At 40.6% G+C, this 24212-nt stretch overlaps 1 protein-coding gene across 1 annotated transcript in view; it reads left to right on the forward strand.

The window, feature by feature from the left end:
- The window catches only part of znf407 (zinc finger protein 407), a 209075-nt gene that overhangs the window by 18036 nt on the left and 166827 nt on the right, over positions 1-24212 (forward strand). The gene's annotated exons all lie outside the window — the stretch shown is intronic.

Raw genomic sequence — 24212 nt, forward strand, 5'->3', positions numbered from 1 at the left:
CTGTCTCCAATTGATCCTTTCGCTATAGTTAAGTCCTCCAAGTTTGGTATACCGCCTTTCATGCTGACGTATGTTCAGCTCAGCTTAAACGGTAGTTAAATCTGGATATTGAAAGCCGAGCGCAAAGTTAAAGATGCAGAATTGTAACATTTTATTTGTTTCTCTAGATGACTGAAAGAAAGCTTAACTAAATTTAGCTTCTCAAAACTCCTTAGCAAGCTAACCTGTTTAAATGCAGAATTATGGAAAGTAAAAACATCTTATAGGTTGTGTCTGATTATTTAGAAAAAATCAAATCATAAAGCTTTAGAATCCCTTTGCTGCTGACCTCTTAAAGCACTTTTTTCGGTAAAATGTCCTCTGCTTTCAATAAGCTTATTAGTTAGTGACTTAAGTTTCACACAATCATCATACTTGTGTCGCCCATTTAATACAAATTGAACAAGTGCATAAGTTTCCTGCATATAAGTTTAAAGATGTGATAAAACCTGATGGCCCAACCTTTTGCTTGCAGTCAAAGTGAAGCACTGTTTAGATGATTTAAGCATGTGAATTTGCTTGAGTTTAAGGATTACAAATGAAGCCCTGGACATGAAAACTTCAAGGCTGTCAGCGTATATCTGTTTGTGAGAATTTTATTTTGAAATTAGAAAGGAAGTTATTCTTGAGTCGCCTCATAATAATGGAGAAGGATTGCTTGTTAGTGACTTTTAGAAATGGTTTGAGTGACAACTGGCTAGCCGTTAGCCACTTATAAAGCTAATGTTGCAATCTGTTTCTCCTCCAAGGATGTATGGTTTACAGCTTATGGGGATCTGGACTGCAGTTCATCACCTCCTGTTCAACAGATGAACAACTGGAAAATTGTCAATAAAAATATTAGAATTTTCTATTCATAAAGGTGTTTCCCAGGAGGTTGGACCCCCCCTATGCAAGTTTGATTAACTGTAACGGACAGACTTTTCTAATCTGGACTGAAAAATTAGGTTGGATTAAATCATAAAAACTAGAATTCATAGTTTTCCCTTGAGCATTTCACAAATCTCATCCTGTGAAACGAGTAGCTTTGATTATAAGCTCCTGTCGGTAGATGACTTCTTTATTATTGCTATACATGGCAATGATTTTGATCACGTTTTTAGTTAGGATTCCTTTTCCTCTAAGACCTGAATCCTGGATAAGTAAAAAAAAAAAATCTTCATCCTTGTCACTATATTAATCTGCTATAAACAGCATTGAAAATGCTAAGCTATAAAAGTAAAACGCTTTACATTATGTATATTTTTATGCACTTGCATCCAAAAATACCAGAAATATGCACTGATAATAGGTGAAAGTGGGATGTTTGGCCTTCTGTGTAAAGACAAAAAAATACTCTTCATCATTTTTCCTCCCAGCATAAGGTGAATGAGATTATTTTGCCAGCTGTACAAATAATCCTAATTGGAAGTTTATGTAGGTTACAACAAGGCTATAAATACCCGGTGGTTGTAGAGTACGGCTGTTACCACGGTACCCCGTACCCCCTGCATGTTGACCATATGTTGTGCTCAGCTCCTTGCATTCCCGTGGTAGACCTCCTCACAGCTTTGCCATGTTCAAATAAACGTGTTAAGCTGTTTAACACGAAGCCGGGGAATAGAGGAGATTGTGGGATTTACAGCTTTTTTTTATTTATATAGTTTTATTCTTTTATTTTTTATTTTTTTCTTGCCATGATCTTCTGCAGACGACGTTGTCTGAACATACATGTAGATAGAGGGATTTGTTAGTTTCCTCCACTGCTTCTGTGTAAACGGTTTCATTCGGTCTGGTTGCAGGCAGATCTTTTTTTTTTTTTTTTTTTTCCTCCAAAGCTGAGCAGAGCAAATGTGTTTATTTGCTCCCGCTGATGTTCGCAAACATATTACAGCAGGAGCCAACAAGCTTTGCTTTAAACACAGCATCTCCTTTAATGAGAGGAGAGACTCATGTTTCACAAGCTAAACCTCCCCCCCCCCCCCACAACTGAAAACCCACTTCTCCCAAGTGCAGCAAATATGTTGTGCTTTGACCAAGCGTCCTGCTTTACACACACACACGTACAATCGGAGCGGTTCTCCAATATGCTTTTAAATGGGACTACTAAATACAACCCCTGGTTTCACAAATCATGCGGCTGTAGGAGCTGCGTGCTGCCAGTGCCAGCCACCGGTGACAAATCGGCCCTGTGTGTGCTTTCAGGACTGACTGATCACCAGGCCATCCCTCGACTTGACTAAAGAGCAGCAAACACAAAGAAACTCCCAGCAACAACCTCATTAAGGCCAGAGCCATACATACACATAACCCGGCTTCGCTTTCTTCTTCTTCTTTTTTTTTCCACCCAAAGTTTCTACACTTTGATACCCTAATCTGAATGTAAAGCGCGTTGCTAATAGATGGCCATGGATCAGGTGTAATGTGTGACGTTATCGGCCGTTTTAGTTTATTTTGGGTGTCCCAGAAAAGAGGGATCATACTGCGATTAAACGGCGGATACGGATGAAGCGGGGAGGCTTTTTACTTCAGTAAACGGATGTTTCAAGAGGTTTTTAAGAGCAATCACACTTGATCATGTCAATTAACATAACGTTTTGTTTGGGCTCCTTTTTTATTTTAGGCTATACAGCTTTATGGTTTCATTATTCATTGATGAACTTGCATGTTTCCTTTGCATCTATGTTGTGTGGTGTTTATGGTCATCCGGTTTGGGCGCTTCTAGGCTTGAATCAATTTATTCCCCTTTTCCTAAATAGAAAGAGGAAAACCGATTCCTCCATCTCCATCGATTGCCTCGTCTTCCTTGTTAAACACCCAGACTGGAAGATTGCCTCGCCTCTGACTCCGAATGAACGGACGTGCCGCCCCTCGGCTGTCCAACTCACTTTAGCAGCTGCCCGCTGCCGCCGTTCTCTTCTCAGGAACCTAAAGGGAGTTGTTGATAGTTAAAGATGATATTGTTTTGGCATTTAATTAAGAAATGCAAATGCAGGGCCACGACAGATTAGAAGCCTTGACCAGACTGCCAATCAAAGCTGATTACTGTGGTCAGCGTCCTGCTCGCCATTCACTTCACAGGCTTTAGCTGCTGTTTGATTGTTTCATTAGCTTCTTAGTTGGCAGGAGTATTCATTAAACTTTACACCAATTTAAATGGATTGAATTTGGCTTTTGGAGGGAAAATAATACAAGGTTTTTAAAAACCTTTTACGATTCATAATAAAAAAAAGCCAAGGTGCTTACAGTAAATGAGAAGTAGCTTTTCCATTAGGGGAATAGGTGGATTGGACGACTATTATCCGCGGGAAGAAAGCCACAAGTAGCCCATTTGGAATAAACAAGGAAGAACAGGTGGAAAAGAAATGCTCTCTTCAGAAAGGGGTAAAATTAAGCTCTGTGAGGCAATAAACTATCACTAAATGTCAGGGACAGTGGCGCCTCCAGAAATGTTTCATAGGGGGGCCGGATGGGGCCACTAAAAATCTTGGGGTGGCCACTGAAACTAAAAGCCATAATTTCAGGGTTTGAACCTACTATTGTGGAAAACCTGCCTGTAGAAATCATAAAGTAAACACCAACTCATACCTTGGTTTATTGCGTGATTTTTAATGTTACGTCGCCGGCTGTGCATGATGGGATGAAATGCTAAACTGATGCTACTACAAGTTGGCATTGCACAGGGTGTCTGTAGTCACCCCTGGCAACCCCCTAGCAGCGCCACTGGTCAGGGATGGTAATGATGAAAGCCTTAACAGCCGGCTTGTATATTAACATCTAAACATGCTAAAGAGATCAGCATTTTCCTCTTTAACTCAACTCTGAGATCAGTTTATTAGAATAAAAAGTGAAAATAATGCAGCTTTAATAATAAAAAACATTGACGACAGGGTCTGAAGTTTCATGAAAGCTTTGTTATGGAACCGCAAAATGATTCAACATCTGAAATGGCTAAAGTTAAAAGTCTCACCAAACAAGCAGCATGTACAGGGTCACGATGGGGGGTGGCGTGATATGCGCTCCGTGGTTGGTGGACTGTCCTGCCACAACAGCTGATAAAAGCCGCGGTCAGAGTAAAGAATCGAAGAACCTTAAAGATGATCTGCATATGATCCTACTGAGGTTGAGTGTTTTTGTATTAATAGGATTATAAGCAGGTTCTACTCAGTATTAAGTCTGGGGGATGATTATGAACAGAGATGGCAAAAGTACTCACTTTCCGTACTTGAGTAAAAGTACAGATACTTGTGTTAAAAAATACTCTGGTAAAAGTGGAAGTACTGATTAAACTTCTTTACTCAAGTAAAAGTAACAAAGTACAGGCTTGTAAATTTACTTAAAGTATAAAAGTAAAAGTAGAAACCACTTTTTTCATGCCGTTGCCTACATTTTAAATGGATGTCTGCCAATAGGACTAGATCTCCGTTGTGTTCATTTTCAATCATCTCGTCGTCCATGCTACTATGCTAACGCCACCGCCACCAAGCTGCAATGATTTGCCGCCAATGAATACCGCCGAATCTGTCGATTCATCTTGTAGTGGTGCGTCAAATGCAACGTAGATTCCCATCCAGTTAGATTGAATTTGGTATCGATGACGTGAAAAATAATAACGGTAACTCCATTGAACTGATTCAAAACTAAAGTAACGAGCCAATTTTTTAAAATGTAAGGAGTAGAAAGTACAGATATTTGTGTAAAAATGTAAGGAGTAGAAGTAAAAAGTCGCCATAAAAATAAGTAGTAAAGTAAAGTAAAAATATCAGAAAAATCTACTTGAGTACAGTAACGAAGTATTTGTACTTCGTTACTTCCCATCTCTGATTATGAATGCAGGCGAAACACCTAAAACAAATGACATCCAAGTTACCTTCAATTTTTCCAGTCATGTGAATCTTTTGACATGTTATCGCCACAGAAAATATTAAAATATGTGGCTGTTCTCTGATAATATCAAATAAAAAAGGGTGTGAATACTTTTTGGAAGGCATTGAATGCACCTACTTACCTATCTGCTTACTTTTGTTTTTGTTTTTGAAAAGCCTTATTTGTCTTAATTTGCCTATAAAGAATTCTTTAGATCTTAAAACCAGCAGAAAAACACAAATTGGCTGTTAGCATGCAAGATCAGATTCTTCAAATTTAATTGGTTAAAAGAAAAAGAAAAAGGATGGCAGAGGCTCGCATTTCCTCCTGGTGTTTCTTTTTTTTTTTTTTGTCCACAGTGGGGTTTGGCTACTTAATGAGCCTCCATTCCCTCTCCTCCATCATGTGGTGGAAAGGCCGTGGATTCAGCATTTCCAGCTCCCGCTCTCTCATCCTCCCTAAAGATGCAACAGCCGTCCGGTGCTGTTGTAAGTGTTAAATTATGGATAAACAGTCTAAATGCTTTGAAGCATCGGTTTAATATCTCAGCTCGGGCCTCGGTAGCAGCGGCAGTATTGCCGCAGATCGCCGATGGTCCTCATGAGGATCGGGGTTTTATGGTTATGGGTCACGAGTCCTTTCCCCAGCCCCACCCCTCCACCCCGCCAGGTGTCACTTCAGAAATTTGACCAAATTTCTAAAACAAACATCTTTCGAAAAAAAGTTCCCCAGAGCCAAAAAGTTTGCAGTTTCTTCCTTTCCTAATTTCTTTGACTCAGTGTTAGAGTGTATGTGTCTATAAATAAATATATATATATGTGCATGTGGCGGCGGTTTCATGTTGTGCGTATGATTTGACTGTTAACAGGATGGGGCCGCCTTGTGTCAGGGTTTTTATGTCTTGTGAGATTGTCTGGTTTGTTCCCAGAATAGCCCATCAGTTCCGCCCTGCGTGGCTCATCCGCTTGTAATGTGCCTTAATGCCCGGGCCTGTATGAGTAGCGTGAGGCCCGGCAGTGACAGTGGAGGAGCATCTTAGCTCGCTGCTTATCCAGAGAAAGCCGTCACTTAACTCAGCCCCTCTATTGTCTGTCCACACCCCTCTCCTTCTCCCCCTGACGCGATTCTCTATAATCCTCAAACAGATTCTGGTTAGAAGTCCCTGAGAACTATTTTTACGTTTTTTTTTTTTCCTCTTTCCTTCTTCCTTCCTCCCATTAAAACATTAATGGCTGTTGCAGATGAAGAGAGGGATCCCTATGAGGATGATTATAATGTCACTCCGCTGATCTCCTGCCGCCCCGAAATAATTGTACATCATCGCTTCATAACGTGTCAGAGGGACACGTTGGTGGCGTGCAATTAAAACCGCAGAATATAATACAGCAAATTACAGGCTGTCAGGCCTACGAACAACACACTCGGTATTTGAGTTACACTTAATCATCACGTACATTAGTGATTTTGCTAAGATCCCCTCAGCCCTCCCTCCCGCCCCTCCGCTCATACAGCAAGACTGTGAGAGGAGCTGCTCCTTCCAGGCTGCTGAAGGATTGTTGGGTGATAATGTTACTGGTGGAGCTTTAGAGTCACCCAGTTTGGCCCCAGTGGTTCATGGCGCCTTTCACAGCCTTAGGAATGGGGTCCCTGCACACTTTTAGGTTTTTAAGTGGCAGAGAGAAAGAGCTCCACAATATGACTGCAATAATATTATGAATTTTGTAATAATTTCAATTCACACACATTTGCCAGATTCTTTCTCTCACTGAAACATCCCAACAATCCTCTACCAGAGTCTCTACTAATCAAATATGCATCTTGTTTTCAGCTTAGGGATGACAGATAGCATCCAGCTGGACCAAAAAAATATTACCATGCAGAGTGGGAATCCATGGGACTTTATATCTAATCATGTTGGGACCAAACACTACTTTTTATCAAGATTTAAAAACGGAAATACTGCTTTTACTTCACTATCTAATTTCACATTAATACACTCTCATTCAAACATTGAAAAGGGCAATAGCGCAACTTTTTTTTAGAACATCTCTTCTATAATAGATTTTAAATGTCCCTTTGGTTGTTAAACACTTGTATTGGTGAAGGATATCAGAGATTAAAGTGGTTAGGAGTTCTACTCGGTGTAAATACTGGATAATGAAAGATGGAAATGTTGTAATCCGGTTTATATCTGAGGAAAAATATAGGGAATAAGCTAATCTAGAGAAGAAAAAAAAGTATTAAATACCATTTAAATAAACAGCACTCTACTAGAGGAACCAGCCAAGCGAGGTGATTTTTAAGGATTTCTGGAATATCCAGAAAATATAAAAAAATGGACGAATTGTTGTTACTAAAGTGTTTGAAATCGTACAAAACCATCTAGAGTAGGGATGCACGATATAATCGGCCCCCTATCTTTATCGGCCTGTATCGGCCTTAAAACTGAATATCGGACATCGGCCACCCCACCGATATTTAACCCGATATTGGATCAGCTTCTGAGTTTCTAAAGTCTTAAAAAAATAAATAAATACTACTTCTTCTTCTTCCTCAAAAACGTATTTTTTACAGACTTAAAAACTTCTAAAGATGAGGGAAAAAATATTGATACATTAAAATATCACAATATCTTCATATGCTGATATATTGCCATTTAAAAACACCATATCAATCTCTTTTACTAATGAAATATTGCTATGTCATCGTTGTGCTACAAAATCCCCCGAAAATCCACAAAATTTTGCCATATTTTTATATGTTTATATATTGACGCGGTATCGATCTATTTTACTAACAAAATCTCACAAGAATTTGCAAAATATCACGAGAGTTTGTAACAGAACGATGAAATTTCACGAGATTTTGAAAGTAAAATAGATCGATACCGCGTTTTTAAAAATCAATTTGATATCAGCATATGAGAATATATTTGAGTATATTATTTTTCAAAGTGTCAGAAATGGATAACAAAACTGCTATTTTCAATGACTACTTATTTTTGTCCAGCTTTAACATCGGTTCGATATCGGTTATTGGCTACATGAGTTTTAAAATATCGGCATATCGGCCAAAATCCCAATATCGTGCATCCCTAATCTAGAGTAATTAGGGCAAACTACTAGTCAGAAACTTGGTAAAAATTGTTATAAAAAGAAGTAAAATAAGTTGATCTATTAGTATAATCAAACAATTTCACTCTTAATTTGTCAGATTAGTTAATACTTATACATTAAATCAAAGGGGTAGGCATCCCATTTGGAGACATTGTTGTTTTTAAACTTATACTTAAAACTTATATGGTTTAAACTTTCATAAGATCTTGTTGACTATGCTGGCTTCTTTTTAAAGTGACATGGAGCACATAAAACTACTGTCCCTTCCCCTACCTGTTGCTGCAAGCACTTAGTAAGCTCTAAAAGTCTTGGTACTTTAAGACTTTTTATGCAGTGAAAATCAGGTCTTGATGACCAGATGAGATCCTCTAATATTTTCTAAAGCTAATATTGTTTTAAACATACATTCTGAACTAGTGTGTTTAGACCTAATGCTTGTTTCATTAGAACCACTAGAACATTTCAGTTCTATAACACTAAAGAAATGGATATTGTTTAGATCCGTGTTTATTTAGGTCTTCTAGGGATAGTTGTGTTGCTCACAGTAACTCGTAATCCGTCAAAAGTTCAGATGAAAAAAGAATATTCAGAGACACAACTTTAACCAGAATTCCCCATCTGTTTGCTTGATCTATCTACAATCATTCCTCTTCCTCAGATGCAGCACCTGGCTCTTCCTCTCAGGAAGATGTATAACGCTTACAGCCTCCGAGACTTGAGTCTCAGCGTGGGGACATGGCCCTTGTCAGTCAGTGCAGTTCCCCTTCACCAAAATAAACACATTTTGCTCTAATGCATTTAACTAAATCTAGTGCACCATTATGGGAAATAAAAGAAGTAACGCTAAAGGTCATTTGGAAAATAATGCAGAAAGGCTGGTCTGGAAAGGTTAAGTATGTGACGGAGCAGCTCTGATGATAACGAGGGCTGCGCGTACGGCTCCGGGAGCCGTGCGTTCTGGTTTGACTCGGCGCCGCGATCGCTCTTTATGACCAAGACAGCTTTACAGCCCGTCCCTCCCCACCTCACCACCCCACCACCACCATAACACGATAAAGCGCGGCATAATGGATTGGATGTGTTTAGTAGCCTTGGGCTGATGTTTGTAAAATTAATGCTTTTTGCAATAGAAACACACTCTAACCCGAACACACTTGCTCACACAGGGAAAAGCAAAAGAGAAGGAAAAGAAATTCAGACGGCGCTGATGCATCAGGACAAATCCACTGGCCTGTTTTCACTTTTATACCTTAAAGCAGACTTTATATGTATTTTCATAAGCTTTGTGTCCTTACAGGTAAATCTCAACAGAAGAGACAGGAAATACATGGCTTCATTAGTTAAGTCTGCGCTGTAAAGCTCAACAGCGAGCAAAAGAGGCAATGAGGGTTATTAAATTTGTGTTTCAAATTACACCGCACCAGTACTTGAGGGAGATAGTGTGTTTGTTCCGTCCGTTTCTGGTCGGGCAAAAGACTCTTTTGAAAAATCGGAATAGGACCCAGCTCAGCATCTCTGAGCTCCAGAGACAAAGACGGAGCTCTCCGTCAGCATTTCAGTCCCATTAGGTTTTAATAACGGTCTCATATTCTGTCGTGGCCTCACAACAGGGGCCTGGGGGCTTCATAATCAAACCATTTTTCCTTTAATCAAAGACAAAGCAAAACAAACACTCGGCTCAGACTCTAAGCGTCCAAATCAGTAGTTAAAGTAAGGAGCATGAGCTCCTAATGGTGTGTTTTACAGCTCTTGAGGACTGTTCAACTTAAGAGGCTATTGTGTGAGCTGTGCATGACCCAAGTCCTTACTTGACATAAAGTAAAGTTCTTTTATCCCCAGAATTTCTGCTCCCTTTTTAAAAAAACCTCTACCTATGTACGAATGAAGGGCAGCTTTACTTCCATAAAGCTGGTCGTTAATTTCAATATATTATTCTTTTTGTTCAAACGCTCCCGTTTTGTTACCATAAAACCGCAAACTACAGCATATTCTAGCCTTTAAAACCTTTCAGCTTCAAACCCACCGGAAAAGAGTGTAATTGCATTCAAGTATCAGTAGCAAGTCAATTAAAAGGAGTATGATGAAAACATAAACAGCTTCAATAGCATATGCTAGTTTTTTTTTTTAGTTAACTTTAAAAGTGTAGATGGACAAATAAGTTGGAGAAAGAAATCTGGCCAATTTCCTCTTAATTAGCTCTTAACTTTGACCTTAATTATTGTAGTTTTGACTCATTTTCTATCCATAAACTAATGAACCGTAATGCATATTTTTTGCTATAGTTTCAATAAAATCAAGGAATGGTTGAAAACATGAGCTTTTAGTATGAGGTAAGTTTTTACCTCATTTATTTTTAGGTAAATTCGAAACGTGGCAACAAAGAACCAGCGGCTCCTTTCCTCTGATGTCTCTAAGTCCTTGTGGCTGAAAATCAGGCCAAGGGTTATGTCCAAAATTGGATTCAGTCAGACCAGCCCCCCCAAAACATAAAACGGGATAAAATAATTGCCAACGGGGTTCCAACGCTCTTTAAGGAGTATGGTGATCAATCAAAAGTAACATATTTTCTACATTTCTATAGAAAACCTTAAAGCACAGCATTGCTTTGGATTTATCCCCCTTTGATTTGTTACCTTAAATAAAGTGTTTCCTGCCAGGTTAAGAAGTTGCATTATTTGTAGATACTTTGAAGTTCATGAAACAAAAAGGTGTAAAGATATATGGAAAAAAAATATACTTTGTAAAGGCTCTGTACTTTGTGGGAGTAAAGAAAATACAGAGAGAGGGAAGTTAATAAATGATTAACAACTGCAATTAAAAGATGAAGTGAGAGGCAGATGAAAAAAAGGGCTGTAATTAAAATATCAGTCCGCTTATTGTCAGAAGCGCGCGTGCCATCCATTGTGCTCTTATTAAAAAGCTGGGTGGAGGAGTGAAGGAGCGAGCGGCGCTTAATTCCAGCAGCCCAAAGTGTCTGGTAATCTGCCCGTAGATGGGGCTCCGCGAAGGGCCGTAACTCACATTTAAGTGTTGGGGCCGTGTCACTGCGGGTTCACAGTCGTGCATTTCCATGTTGACACCCATCGGGGCAGGGGATATTTGGCAGTCAGGAGTAATTTAACTTAATTAATGGGATGCATATTTGATGGAGGAATAAAATATCCAGGCTCAGCAAAGTGGAAAAGGCGAAAGATTTAGTGGGAGTTAAAGGTGGAGGGGAGAGTAATTTGTGCCTTCGGTTGCCGGCTGCTTGAGAGACGGAGAGGGGAGAGAGCAATGGGAGGCAGGGGTGCGGTGGGGGGTGAGAGATGGATGGTTGACACAAAGCTGAGCTGATGTGTAGACGGGAATGGGCTGTCTCTCCATTGAGGGGACCATCAGAGTGACGGCGCTTGATTTAATTGATATCCGGACCGAGCTCTTCCTCAACGCAAACAGACACATTACGCTGGTTTGCAAACTTCTAGCTGAGCCGCCGACTGCCAAGGGCCTTTTTAATATTCATGAGAAGGCTTTTAAAAGTGTTCACCGATGGTGTCCTCCCTCTGCTGCCACCACCGCCTGCGTTCCAACTTGTCTTCCCTACCAGCACACACACCAACACACATTACCTTTAACACACGCTGCAGACACGCAACGTGCTGGTTCTCTCAGACAAACCCGTGGCCTGACGAAAAGCTGTCACGCTGCTCTTAATCTCCACTGGCACTTTTTAATTGACTTCCTGTAGGTATAGATTATATTCATGCCGAGTCTGCCACCGAGATGTTTGATACCGTCCCAGAGACTGGCATCAGGGTTGCTTGTAGCTCACCGAGGGTGACGCCGCTATCTGGGTCTCTGTCTCTACCCCTCTTTCTCCTCCTCTATCTCTCTCATTGTGATTGCCAGACTTATTTAGGGAACGGGGGAGAGGTAAAACACTATCACTCATTGCCATCATCATAATGGAGCTGATGTACCTGCTGGGAGTGCTGGGAAAATACTGGCTTGGGCGTAGGGGATGCTGCTCATGTCTGACCGAAGCTGTTAGTAGCATGAACCAGTCACACAGGGCAGGTTCTGGCCTTCTGCTCAGAGCTGGACATAGTCCAGCTTTATCCGTCTGATTGACATGATGGATTGGTAGAAGTTGCTTTAGGTATACGCTGCTATTATTTTGTTGCCCCCTGAAAACTTCCCCTTTTTATTGTTAAAACTACTTCAGTGTATTTCATCTAAAAGTCACAGTATAAATCTTTTTTCCTCCTACTTCACAGTGAAACCAACACAAAGTAGTGTATAGCTGTGAAGTGGGTGGAACATGAACATTTTGTTTAAAGATAAAAGGCTGGGTGTCCTTTTGTATGCAGCCACCCAAGTCGATACTTTAAGAGGGAGCGAGGAGGAAGGGAAAGCTTGATTTTTGAATTTCAATTCAGTTTACAGAACAAAACAATTTACAAAAACAGTATTTTTAAATTCCTAGCCTTAGCAAACCCAAATAATAAAAAAACTTTAATTGCAACTCGTAAGATAATCGAAGAACACAGAAGGAAAAGTAATCAGAAGTAAGTGGAACAGAAAACATTTAAATAAGAGGTGAGTCTTTAAATTGGATTGACCAATTTCCTCCTAATATTTCTTGTTTAGTTAGTTAAATCTCTCAACTTTGTTTACTAGAATCATCTTACCATGAAATTGTAGCTCCTTTACCTCTACCTGTTTTGTAAACAGGGAGACTGACCAATTGACAATGTCTCTTCTTATGTCTAGGCTTTGATTGGGCCATTCAAGCACATGGATCTGCACCTACCTTTATTTAAAATATCAAATAAGGTCATGGTCCAGCTTGAAAAAGGTCAGTCTGGGCAACTAGACGTTAAGTTCTCTAGAAGACATTTCGCCTCTAATCTAAGACGCTTCTTCGGTTCTAAGTAGTGGTGGGGAGAACTGAGATTAACATACCATAGATTCAGTCGTTAAGGGCCGCTGTCCTGCAGGTTTTAGAGTTTTCCCTGCTTCAGCACAGCTGATTTACATTGATAGTTGATTAACAGGCTTTTGCTGAACTGCAATCATCAGAATCAGCTGTGCTAAAGCAGAGAAACCTCTAAATCCTGCAGGACAGCGGCCCTCGAGGACTGACGTTGGGAATGCCTGCTGTAGGAGGAACAAAGAATTAGGGGGGACAAAAGGTGGCTTTTACTAACCCTGCATTTCAAAGACTCCATTGTAGCTTCAGCTTTATGTTCACAGTCCCTGCCCTGCTGGGAGGTGAACCTTCAGCACGCCTCTAACAGGCTTCCTGCCAGGATTACCTCGTATTTAGTGCTTTTTTTTCTCTATCAGCTCTCACTAACTTTCTCCTCCCTGCTGAATAAAAGCAGCCACACAGCATAATGCTGCCACCTCTGTGTTTCACCGCAGTTTGATTTATTTTTTTAATTAATGTTGGCCAGAAAGTTCGGCTTTGTTTTCTTTGCCCAGTTCATGGCTACACCTTCTAGTTCATATGGCTTTTAATTTTCAAAAGTGGCTTTCTTCTAATCACTTTTCAGTAACAATTGACTGTAATTTATAAAAACAATGGATTCAGGGTAGAACAGATAGACTGAATACTTCTTACATGATTATTTGTATAAAAAAACAAGAAAATAATCAGTAATTTTGCTCCCACCTCATCATGTTTCTCCGCCGTTTGTGGATCTGTCGAAAAATACCAACAAAAAGGCATTAGAATTTGTGGTTTAAATATAAAAAAATGTCATGAGGGGGAAAAAGGGGTACTAAAGCAGTTTAAATAATCTAAAGTAATTATCTATAGAGTTTGATTAGTAAAACTTTGTTTTAGGCACACTTAATGGATTTTACAGATAAATTAGATGTTTTATGTACAAATTATTTTAAAAACTGCAAATTTTTCAAACAGGTCTAAATTATGACTGTGCTGTTGTGAAGTTTCACAATCTTATTTGGCCCTAAAGCAGTCGTAACATTTTGGAGTCATGAAATATGAGCGCAAACTGTCATCTGTCAGAGGCTGAAATCCAAGAATCACAGTTTTGGATTCGGCATCTCAAACCAATCGGTGCTTCGGATTCCGCTCTTCCTTTGTGTCACATGTTGCCTGGCCAACACATACCGGGCACAGTAGCGCACAGGTCCGCCGCCTACTCAGCCATCTACACGTCCATCGGATGAACACTAACTTTGTTTCAGTTGCAATAAAAGTCTGTTTTTTTCAGCAAAAATGTCATCAGGAAAACAGCGGATGCTCGTTATCGGATGCTTGATGTATAAAACCCTGCTGATAAATCCCTGACAGCATGTATTATATTAGTCTGAGCTACCTTACTTCCTAATTTTGGCCCTTGTTCTGTGCAGCGGCTTAATATCTCTGAATTCCCATGATTCTCCCATTTATGAAGTGATATCGACCATCGTCTTATGCGAAACAGATAATAAGCCGTGATGAATGGCTGACATTAGTGATGAAATTACATCAACCTTAACAGGCTATTGTATTAACACACCTTGCCGATTCCACTCCTCCCCGCTGCCCGTTTAATTGATTAATTGCTGACGTGGATGGATGAGGGGCCGGTTGGTCCCGGATCGGTGGGCTGATTGCTAGTCAACCGTAAACAAGGAGCAGCCACAGCGGGCCCTCAAGGGCAATATTCATGCTCCCCAACCTTATGGTGATTCCTTATCCAGCCCTGACAAGAGGAAAAATATTTGACCATAAAAAGTCTGGTATAAACCGGGCTGACATATATAAAGCCCCTCTCTGCTTTTCTTACCCTCCCTCCCTCCTGGCCGCTGCTGTGTCTCCTTTAGTGCTCAGAGCACCCTTCGGACTCTGAAATCACCCGACCTAGTCTGCATTCGCAGCCAGAGTCCCCCAGGTGACCCCCGAACATCCCCAGCTTTAAATATGAGCAAATAATGGCAGCATGAGTGATGCTGCCCGCGTCCTTGACTGGGATCCTTGGTGTGCCGTAGCCACTCCTCAATGTCGCTAAACCTTGCGGGACGCATAAAACACCCTCATAGCAAAAATCCCAAAGCCCGTGTGTGGCGTCGGTTGGAGGGATGCGAGCCCACTGTGCAAGAGCAAAGGGGTTGGCTCGCATAATCTTAACTCTGCTTTGAGTTTAACGACAGGGACACCGTGTCCTCTTTTAGTATGTTTACATTTAGAAGTGCTGCGACAAAGTCATTAAGGCGCAACAGCACACATCACATGTTCTTTATGTCTTATTGTTTGTTTGCGGGCCTGCTTCATGGCCCCAGTAAATAAGGCCAAGTTTAGTTCTGACAGTGGCTAGTTCCACGTTACTGCTGCTGCTTAAAGGCGCACAGCTGTATTCAACCCTTCATTGGAGCCACATTTCTTAGTGCAACAAGGGTGGAAATGGGTTAGCGTCAAGACAGGAGTCGACTTCGTCGTAACGAGTATGAGACCCTTCTGTCATCCACGCGGCCTTCGCTCTGTCTGACGAGCTCCACGTTAACCTCTGTTCCAACGAGGCCCTCCAGGCAGAGACGTATAGGTCTGAACCCCTGCAGCCGGCCGTGAAAACGCTGACACATTGATTACCCCCGCATGAGAAGGGAAAAAAAAAAAAGTAGAGGTTGATGAGGAGGAACGCACAGAGCAAACATGAAGAAGATTTATTCACTTATTCTGTTTATTCAGCAAAACAAACAGGAGGTCAGGATTATGCTGCAACACCGACAGCCTGTTTTCAGTTAGAATTAAATTTCAAATTAACCAGTTCACTCTGCCCACTTTTATGGTCATTTTAAAGCATGCATGCCGTCCTCCAAACAAACATACTGCTTTCCCTGTTCAGGAGAAAAGTGATTTCTAAAGGATCCTACTACCGGTACTTTGGAGCCTGAAGAAGCGGGCACTTGTGGCTCGCGTTCTCTGGGTTGAACATTAGATGGCGCCATTCAACTTGCTAGAAAGTAGAAGCAGAGGGCCTCATTTTCTAAGTGTCTGCATGCTGTGTGGCGCATGTAGATGTCTAACACAGATGAAATGTAGCTTAGATTCAGTTTGTTCCGTCGTTGAAAGTTGAATTTGGATTGCCAACTTTTATTTCATGTCTAAGTTTGGTTTGGATAAGGTGAAGCTAAAGCAGGTTTTGGGTATAAATATGCAACAACAGATCATTTTATAACACATTCATTATCTTATTGAACAGCAACTGGTAACAAGTGTTTTACTTTGATCTCCCAGAATAAATTCTTAGCGTTTGAATAGTTGGTGTACAGCTACTAAATGCTGGGGGGAGTGAAGTGAATCAGGTTGGAGGCTGAGCTTAATGCGGGGCAGACGGTGTTATTGGGGGGTGTTTCCTGCCGGTGCTGCTTTAACTAGGACAGGCCTCTCTGTAGTAGCTAAGCTCAGGGGCCGATCAGCAGGTCTCAGGAGAGGCTCCCTACACCGCCGCCTCACCCGGCCTGTCACAGGGGAGCTGATGCTGGGCTGCCTAGGATGGCTCAAAGGGTGTAGGGCTGCTGCGATGATGATGATGATGATGATGATGATGTCGGTAGTGGGCGAGTGGGTGGGTGTGGGCTGACATGCCGAGAGGGCAATTACAGCAAGGACAAAGACTACATGGTGATAAGTCCCAGCCGCTAATGAAGGGAGCAGGTTAGCCTGTTAGAGGAGAGCGGCCTCGGCGCGTGCGTGTTTGTTCCAGAGCGAATTTGTTTGCGTGCATTTAACCTAACAGAGGAGGATATACTTTCAGGGGTCATGTCGCACACCGTCCCTCACTGACCTCACTAACTGACGCCTCTTCCCGAGACGCCGCTCTTTTTCTTCCTCTCCTCTCCTCGTGGAGTAAAAGCAAACAACAACAACACAAGACTGGAAAGCAGTCCATCTGTAGGGAATTCTCTTCCTGTGGCTGAATAAAAGCCCCGCTGCAAGTTATTAATGAAAACAAAATGTTTAAAATAAGCACCCCTTCGCCAGATAATTGTTGCACATTACCAGATCTAAAAAAAAAAAGTAAAAAAAATGTGTTTGTTATTTTAAAGACTGATTGTTTTATAAGCAGCATAACATTAAAACTTCAAAATGCAATGAATCATATCCTGATTTCCCACATGAAATAAATGAGTTTCAGTCTGTGAGAAATTAAAGCATAAGCAGGAAAAGGTCAGAGAGATGTTTGCGTTTCATTTTTATGTCACTTTGGCACATCCATGCATGGGTTTGGAGCAGTTCCTCAATGCCTCACCTCTTTATTTTTGTTTACTTTCTTATTTTTTTCTGCTTTTATTTCTTTATTCATCTTTTTTTTGGTGGGTAGGACTGCAGAGAGGAAAGATGGTGTGTACCTGATACTGCTGCGTTGGCACACCAGTCTGGGATCTGATAAGGGGAGCCCCGTGGAGCGGCACTTATTCAAATCAGTGCATGTTCACAGTGAATGGGGAGCAGGTAGAGGCGCTAAGATACAAGGCGATAACCTTTCTGGAGAGGCAGAGCGAACAGCTTTACACCCTGTTTCACAGCTACACAGGATGAGGGATTTTCTGTGCACTCTAATTGATTAGCTTAACGTAGGGTCTCACAAAAAAAACAAACAAAAAAAAAAACCCAAAAGGTTTTTTTAAATATATTTGGTGATTTTTATCATGCTTTGTGGATATATCTGCTCTCAACCGCCGCATTTACGGCTTAGAAGTTTTAGTACGCAGATGGAAAATATGTAACTCCCTGTTTCTATTAAACACATATTTAAATTTAACACCGCCCGTTTATGTTTTTAACATTCTCCCCCAGCACTCTCTGATAGGAAGCAGAAGCGTACGCTGCATCTGGGTGGGCATGTGTGAGTAAAGTCTGTGTTTATGACATAAACACTGACACGCACACGCGCATTACATGAAATCAATTAAGTTTAATAACTCTGATCCGCAGTGATCAGTTTTAGAAGCGGCTGTGCAGAAGTCTGAGGCGAAGCTTTAAGCTTAATTGCTGCTCTCGATGGTGGTGTGCCAGGCGTAGTAGAGGAAGACGGCGTTGGGGCTGTGCGGGGGGGGGTTGAAACATATGTTGTGTGAGCCTAACACACAACTCAGCAGTGATGGCTAAATGTTTGGCTGGAATGAAAGAATCCAAGGCCTCCGCTATAAAATATTTGGCTTTAAAAATCATTTAAATACAAGGTTTTAGATTAATTACTTGAATCATGATTATACTTTAAAAAAAAACAATACATATTTGTTAAAGATTTGTGTTTTCCCCTATAAATAAGACACAGAATATATATATTTAAAAAAAAAACTCTAAAAATGTATCATATGCACTTAAAGGACTGTAATACCTAAAAATCAAACATAAGGATTTTAGATTTAGCAGAATACTGACATGTAGTACAATAAGACTAATAATGTATATAGAGGGCTATTGGGCGGCTCATTACTGTCAGTGGTCTAATGTGCAACCTCCGTATTTCTTCTAAGTAGCCCACCAAGTGAACAGGATAATGAAACACCAAGCCCCCTCCTTCGTTTGCAACCAAACATCACTAATCTAATATATTAGTCGCCCCTGCTCCTGTATGTGAGAGCAATTATTCTAAAAAGTTTCCACGCCGTGCCGAGGCAACGGAGGGGAATACGGTCGAGAAGTACAGCAGACACGTTTGACGGCTGCATGGCGACGCTGATAGGCCAAACGGCGGTGGGAACCTGCCACTTTTAATCACGCGGAGGGCGACAGCGTTCATAAGAGCGAGCGGCGACTCTGACTGCTCTAATAAGGAGAGGTGACGGAGAAAAAAACTTTGTGTGTTAGTGGCAAAACAGAGACATGGGGGGGTGGAGTTCAGGTTGAGCATAACAGTCGAATTTCACTATCTGAGACTGGATTTGTGGTGAAAGAATGTCAGCATTAATAAAGGGCTTCAGGGACAAGGTCACACGGGTGCCTGTGCAGCAGAACACCTCGAGTCTGTTTGTTTCTTCAGAGACGGGCAGAACATGCTAAGACGTCTCCTTGCCCATAAGGTAACCGACCGGGAGTTTTTTGCCCGTCAACGCGTTATCTCAAAGTCTAATTTATGATTCCTCATCTCCCCCCCCTCCACTCAACCCTATACTCCTTTCTTTTTATTTTTTTTAACTGAAAGACAATTTGGTCTCTGCTTAAGAAAAAAAAAAAAGCGAAAAGGAATGATGCTTTGAGGATATAATTAAAGATATCGTTCAAAGAACAACTTTTTGCATATTTGAATTATTACTGTCGTTAAAAACCACACAAAATATGGAAATATGATTGCCGGAAGCACATAAATCAATGATCAGCAAGGCCTCAGAGCCCAATAAATATGGGGAGTTAAATACTTTAAAATGCAAATCACATCTAAAATTTGCATATGGGTGAATTTAAAGGAAGTGTGCTTCCTTAAGACCCTCTGAGGTAGAAGCTAGCGGAGCTGGAGGGGCTTCAGGGAGGGGTTATGGAGGACACAGACAGACAGCCCAATGAGATATGTTTTTATATATATATTTTTGTTTTAATCCCGTTGTCATTGGTCAAGTTGTTAGATCGCTCTAAATGATAGCAGCTGAAGTGGGCTGACAGACATGACTGCATTGCTTTTGTGGATCTAGAAAGTGCCTTAAGTGATCTGAATAATTAGGAGTTAATTATTCTTCATCCATCTAAATCAGAAAAGGACAGATATGGGAGTGGAATTATAATTTTAGCCCGACGCTCCGTCTCGTCCTAATGTGGTAAACTAAAGTGACTGTGAATAATACCTACTGACCTTCCAGTAATTACGCCTCGCTTGGCAATTTGCTTGCTGTTGCTAATTGAGGGTATTGATTCAGTGATATTCATATTAAAAATACATATGTTTTATGGCTGGGATTTTTACTTATTTATTTATTTCTTTTTTTTTTTTACATCTGGTTTTGTTTAATGTATTATTAATCCTTATTATTATCTTATTTTTAAACCATAATTAGGAGACAGGATATGCAGCACTTGAGGGCTGGAGTCGAGTTTCTTTGTCCTAATCACCGTTGCAGGTAGTTCATGTTTTGCAAAACTTTCTGCTGAAACTAAAGAGCCTTGTGAAAGTAATTATAAGCTTTGTTATTTTCCATAGTTAGCCACTGAATGAAAAGCAGGATGCTATTAAATTAAAAAGACCATATCTCTTCCAGATAAATAAAATATTTTAGAAGTTTCAACTTAAATTTACAAAGAGAAGCTGCTTCAATTTTTTGTCATGCAGCAGACATGTGGAAGCATTGTTTTTGTTCAAATCAGACCAGAAGTAAAATTTTAGGCGAAAAAAAACTAAATCTGCACATTTCCCTGATCACACCGCTCCTTAGTGTGAAACAAAGTAGTGAAAGTCTTATCCTGCAAAAAATTCACTGCAAAAAAATTGAATCTAAATGATTTTTTTCTTAAATTAAGCAAGTATGTTTTAAGTGCATAACATCAATTTTTTTTATTTTAAGATAAAAAATACTCATTCCTTTGGCAGATCATCTTTATCTACTCAAATTAGGGGAAAATCACTTATTTTAATAGTTTTTTTTTGGATAGTTTTTGCTGTGTGGGTTTCTTCTTTAGGGAGAGATATTGAAACCGGTTGTTGATAAAATAAGTATGAAAGAAGTAAATAAGTTAGTAAGTTATACAGCACCTTTCACTGACATAGAGGTCACAAACAAATACAAATAAAAATATATTTACAGTCACAAAAGACATGGTCATAAGCATTTACACATTTTGTCACAGAGGGAAAACAATAAAAAAAAACAACTGAAACCTTTAAAGTGTTGCTTATGTATTCAGCCCTCTTTCCTTAGATCAAATCCTTCACAAGTTACCATGTAGTTCAACCTCTGCATAGATTTAGCTATTCTGTGCAGGCGCTATATTAAGATTTTATTTTATCTTTTTAGCAAATACAAAAAAAGTAATATATATCATGTAATTATAAAGAGCGCCAATGAAAGCGAAGATCCCAGCAGCTCTGCATTAACTCCCCGTGTGTTTTTCTCCCTATCAGACATTTAAAGATTCTCTGGCGGCACTGCTGGATCAATGGACATCATGTCTCCCTGCGCATTTACACTTAGGTTAGACTGTTAGGTTAAAAACCTGCCCTGCACCTCCCTGGAAAAAAAGGAAAAAAAAAAGGGGGGTGAAAAATCAATTTTCCCTCTGGAGTCAGAGGGGTGGTCTGCTCTTTCGAAGGCATACCTTTACCAATATCTGTGTTTGTGTGAGGAGTGTGGGTGCGGCTGGGACTGTCACTTGTGAGCGTCAGAATGCGTACGCCTTCCCTGTGGCGCCTGCAGGTATTGACCAGTGCAGAGGACGAGGTGGCTTCCTTCAAACACTAATATTTTAAGCCGAGCAGAGCTCCATCGGCAGCTCACAGCCCATAATAACCCAGATAGGGATCAATGGCACTGGATTTAGGCACTTACTCCCTGCTAAAACCGGTAAACTCATTTGTCTCTCTGGAGCGTTGCCTTCGTTGTTTAAGGAGACGCTTTAGAGAATCCCCTGAATTAAGATAATGTGTCTGTTTGGTGTGTGATCAGGCGGGCTCAACAGAAAGGACAAGCAGCTTTAGCTCTTTTATTAACTCTGTGTTTAAAGGGCCATACATGTTTTGACGGAGTCCAACTCTCTTTATTTTATGTCTGTCATGCTGATTAGTGTGCATAAGAACAACCACCCTGCTCGCTCATGCACCCCCCCCTCCTCACAATACATTGGTGTGTGTTTAAAGCAATGCCAGCTCTAAATGAGACGGACCAAAGTGCAATAGCCCTGCTGCTCCGCTGGTTCAAGCCTGGACACAAATTCTTGCTGAAAGACTCAATGGATGCCGTGAAATCGTATTTGCTGTACAGCTAATGGCATGGGACTGGTTCTGCTGGAATGTTCCTCAGAGCGAGAAAACACGTCATTCTGCTATGATGCACTCTGACCATCTACACGTCACCATGCACAGACCCCATACTGCATCAAGGTCCATGCAAAATAAAATAAAAAAGGCTCTTTTTCAAGGAAATGTTATCAATAACTCATTTTGTTAATTTGCAGCATGTTTATTGTTTTATTTCCAAAACCTTAAGACATAAAACCCTTTCAGCTAAAGGACACAGAGGGCTGCAAATAAAGGAATCTGCCACCCACACAGCTGTGTATGCTTCACCGTGCTAAGAACACTCAGGGAAGAGATCCCCTCCGAGTCTTTAGAGGTGCTGTTAAAGGTGGCGTGTCTGGAGAAAGTAGGACAAAGTGACACCTTCAGTGAAGAGGAGAGAAAAATACAGTAAAAGGAAAAAAAAGAGGAAAGCGAGAGGTGATTTGATGAGTCAGAAAACAGAAAAACCTACAGAACTTCAAACAAACCTCTCGCTTTCCTTTCTAAGCCGACTTACAGCATCCCTCCACCAAAAAAGAAAAAAACCTACAAAGGGCCGTCCATCCGTTGGAGCTACCGGTACTCTGCCTTGGGTGTCGCCGACTGCTGCTGCTGCTGCTGGTGGTAATTAGGCGTCACAACACTTAAGTCGGGTGCTTCCGCGGCGCTGGATTCCTCCTGACGTGACGGAAGGATGGAGGAGTTTTTCACTTCTGCAGCTTCTTCTGCTCTGCTGGTCATCTGTCCTCCTCGGGGCCCATCAGCCTAAACAGCCCAGTTCAGCCAACACACATATACACAAGGCAAAATGTGCACTCACTCTGTGACCCCCCCTCCCTCAATGAGCACCCGCAGGCAGAGGAGGGAAGCAGTTTGAGGGAGAGACGGAGGGAAAGATATCAAACCCCTGGAGGAGTTAGCAAAGGCCTATGATGATGATGATGATGATGATGATGATGATGATGATGATGATGATGATGTGTGTGGCCGATGTTGAAAGGGGGGGAGGGGTCAATACTTAAACCTCTGATTCACCGGCTCTACAGACAATATAGATCAATATTAGGTGAAGGCACATATATTTCACTAATTACTGCAATAATTAAAACGGTCTTTTGTGATTAAAATAAAATCAGTGCATAGTCAATTTTTAGCGAAATGCATTTAGACACAGTGGACTAATCCTGTTCAGCCTTGTTGCTCCCCAGTCATAAAATCATTTGACAAAACAAGATTAGCAAAGGGAAGCCTTTTATTCTGCCTTTCTTTATAGGTCAGCCATAGATAGCAGTGGGAGAAGATGAGCAGTTTGGGGTTATTTTTACTGCCTTCAAAGTGAATCATTTATTAATCGTTTACTCAAATTAAAGGAAAGGTAAAGTTTTTGGCTCCAATGAAATGGTGTTTGGAGAGATTTGATAGGTAAGAGGTTCCTTTTTAATGGAAAAGCAGGATCCATCTTGGTTTTTTCCTCAGCATATGTCCTTGTGAAGTCGGCCCCTTCCCCGCCTGTTGCTGAGAGTTGTCAGTCAGCTATTTAGAAGGCCAAATGAAGGCATTATTTAAAAACCACTAACCTAATTTTATTTTCTTTTACTGCAAAGAAACACCAACCATTATTCTATTAAGGATAACTTTTTAGAAACAATCTTTTTCAACAAACTACAAGATTTATGGGAAAATGAGCAGTTTTCTGGGGGCTGGCCACCAAAGCAAATAACACAACGTAATTAAGTGTCTCATTTTAACTTGTCAGCCTTTAGTCATCGCTTTTCTAAGAGCAGAGCAACAGAAAAGACATCAAGTTTGGAACAATCATTAGTCTGGCATTTCTAAATGATGCAGGTGTTCATTTGATATTTTTAGGCAGGTCTTAAAACTCCATTCAGTCATAAAATCTTTTGCAATGACTTTTTGTGAGCGACATTTGAAATGAATCAGTTAAAAATGATTTTACAGAGAAAATAAACACCGTTAAACTTAGCTGTGTTTTTGCAATATTTGTTTTTGTGTTTTGCAATCAAAAGAATGACAAATATCTTAGCTAGACCTGTAAAAGAATAATTTTTTTTTTCTTAGCTGGCTTTAGCATCAATAGATAACAGTAATTTAATTTTTCTGCTTAAATCATTTAACTATGGCCTGCCTTTTGTTTGAGTTTCTCATTTGACAACATTTCAAACTTTATAAAATTATGGTATTTCTGCTCTCTCATCATGTATTTCTCGTGCCTCTTTATGCAGACCCATAAAATAGCATTTATTCATGGATATCCAGCCTCTGATAC

This window comes from Cyprinodon variegatus, unplaced genomic scaffold, assembly GCF_000732505.1.
Source record: "Cyprinodon variegatus isolate N-32 unplaced genomic scaffold, C_variegatus-1.0 Scaffold149, whole genome shotgun sequence".
Lineage (NCBI taxonomy): Eukaryota > Metazoa > Chordata > Actinopteri > Cyprinodontiformes > Cyprinodontidae > Cyprinodon > Cyprinodon variegatus.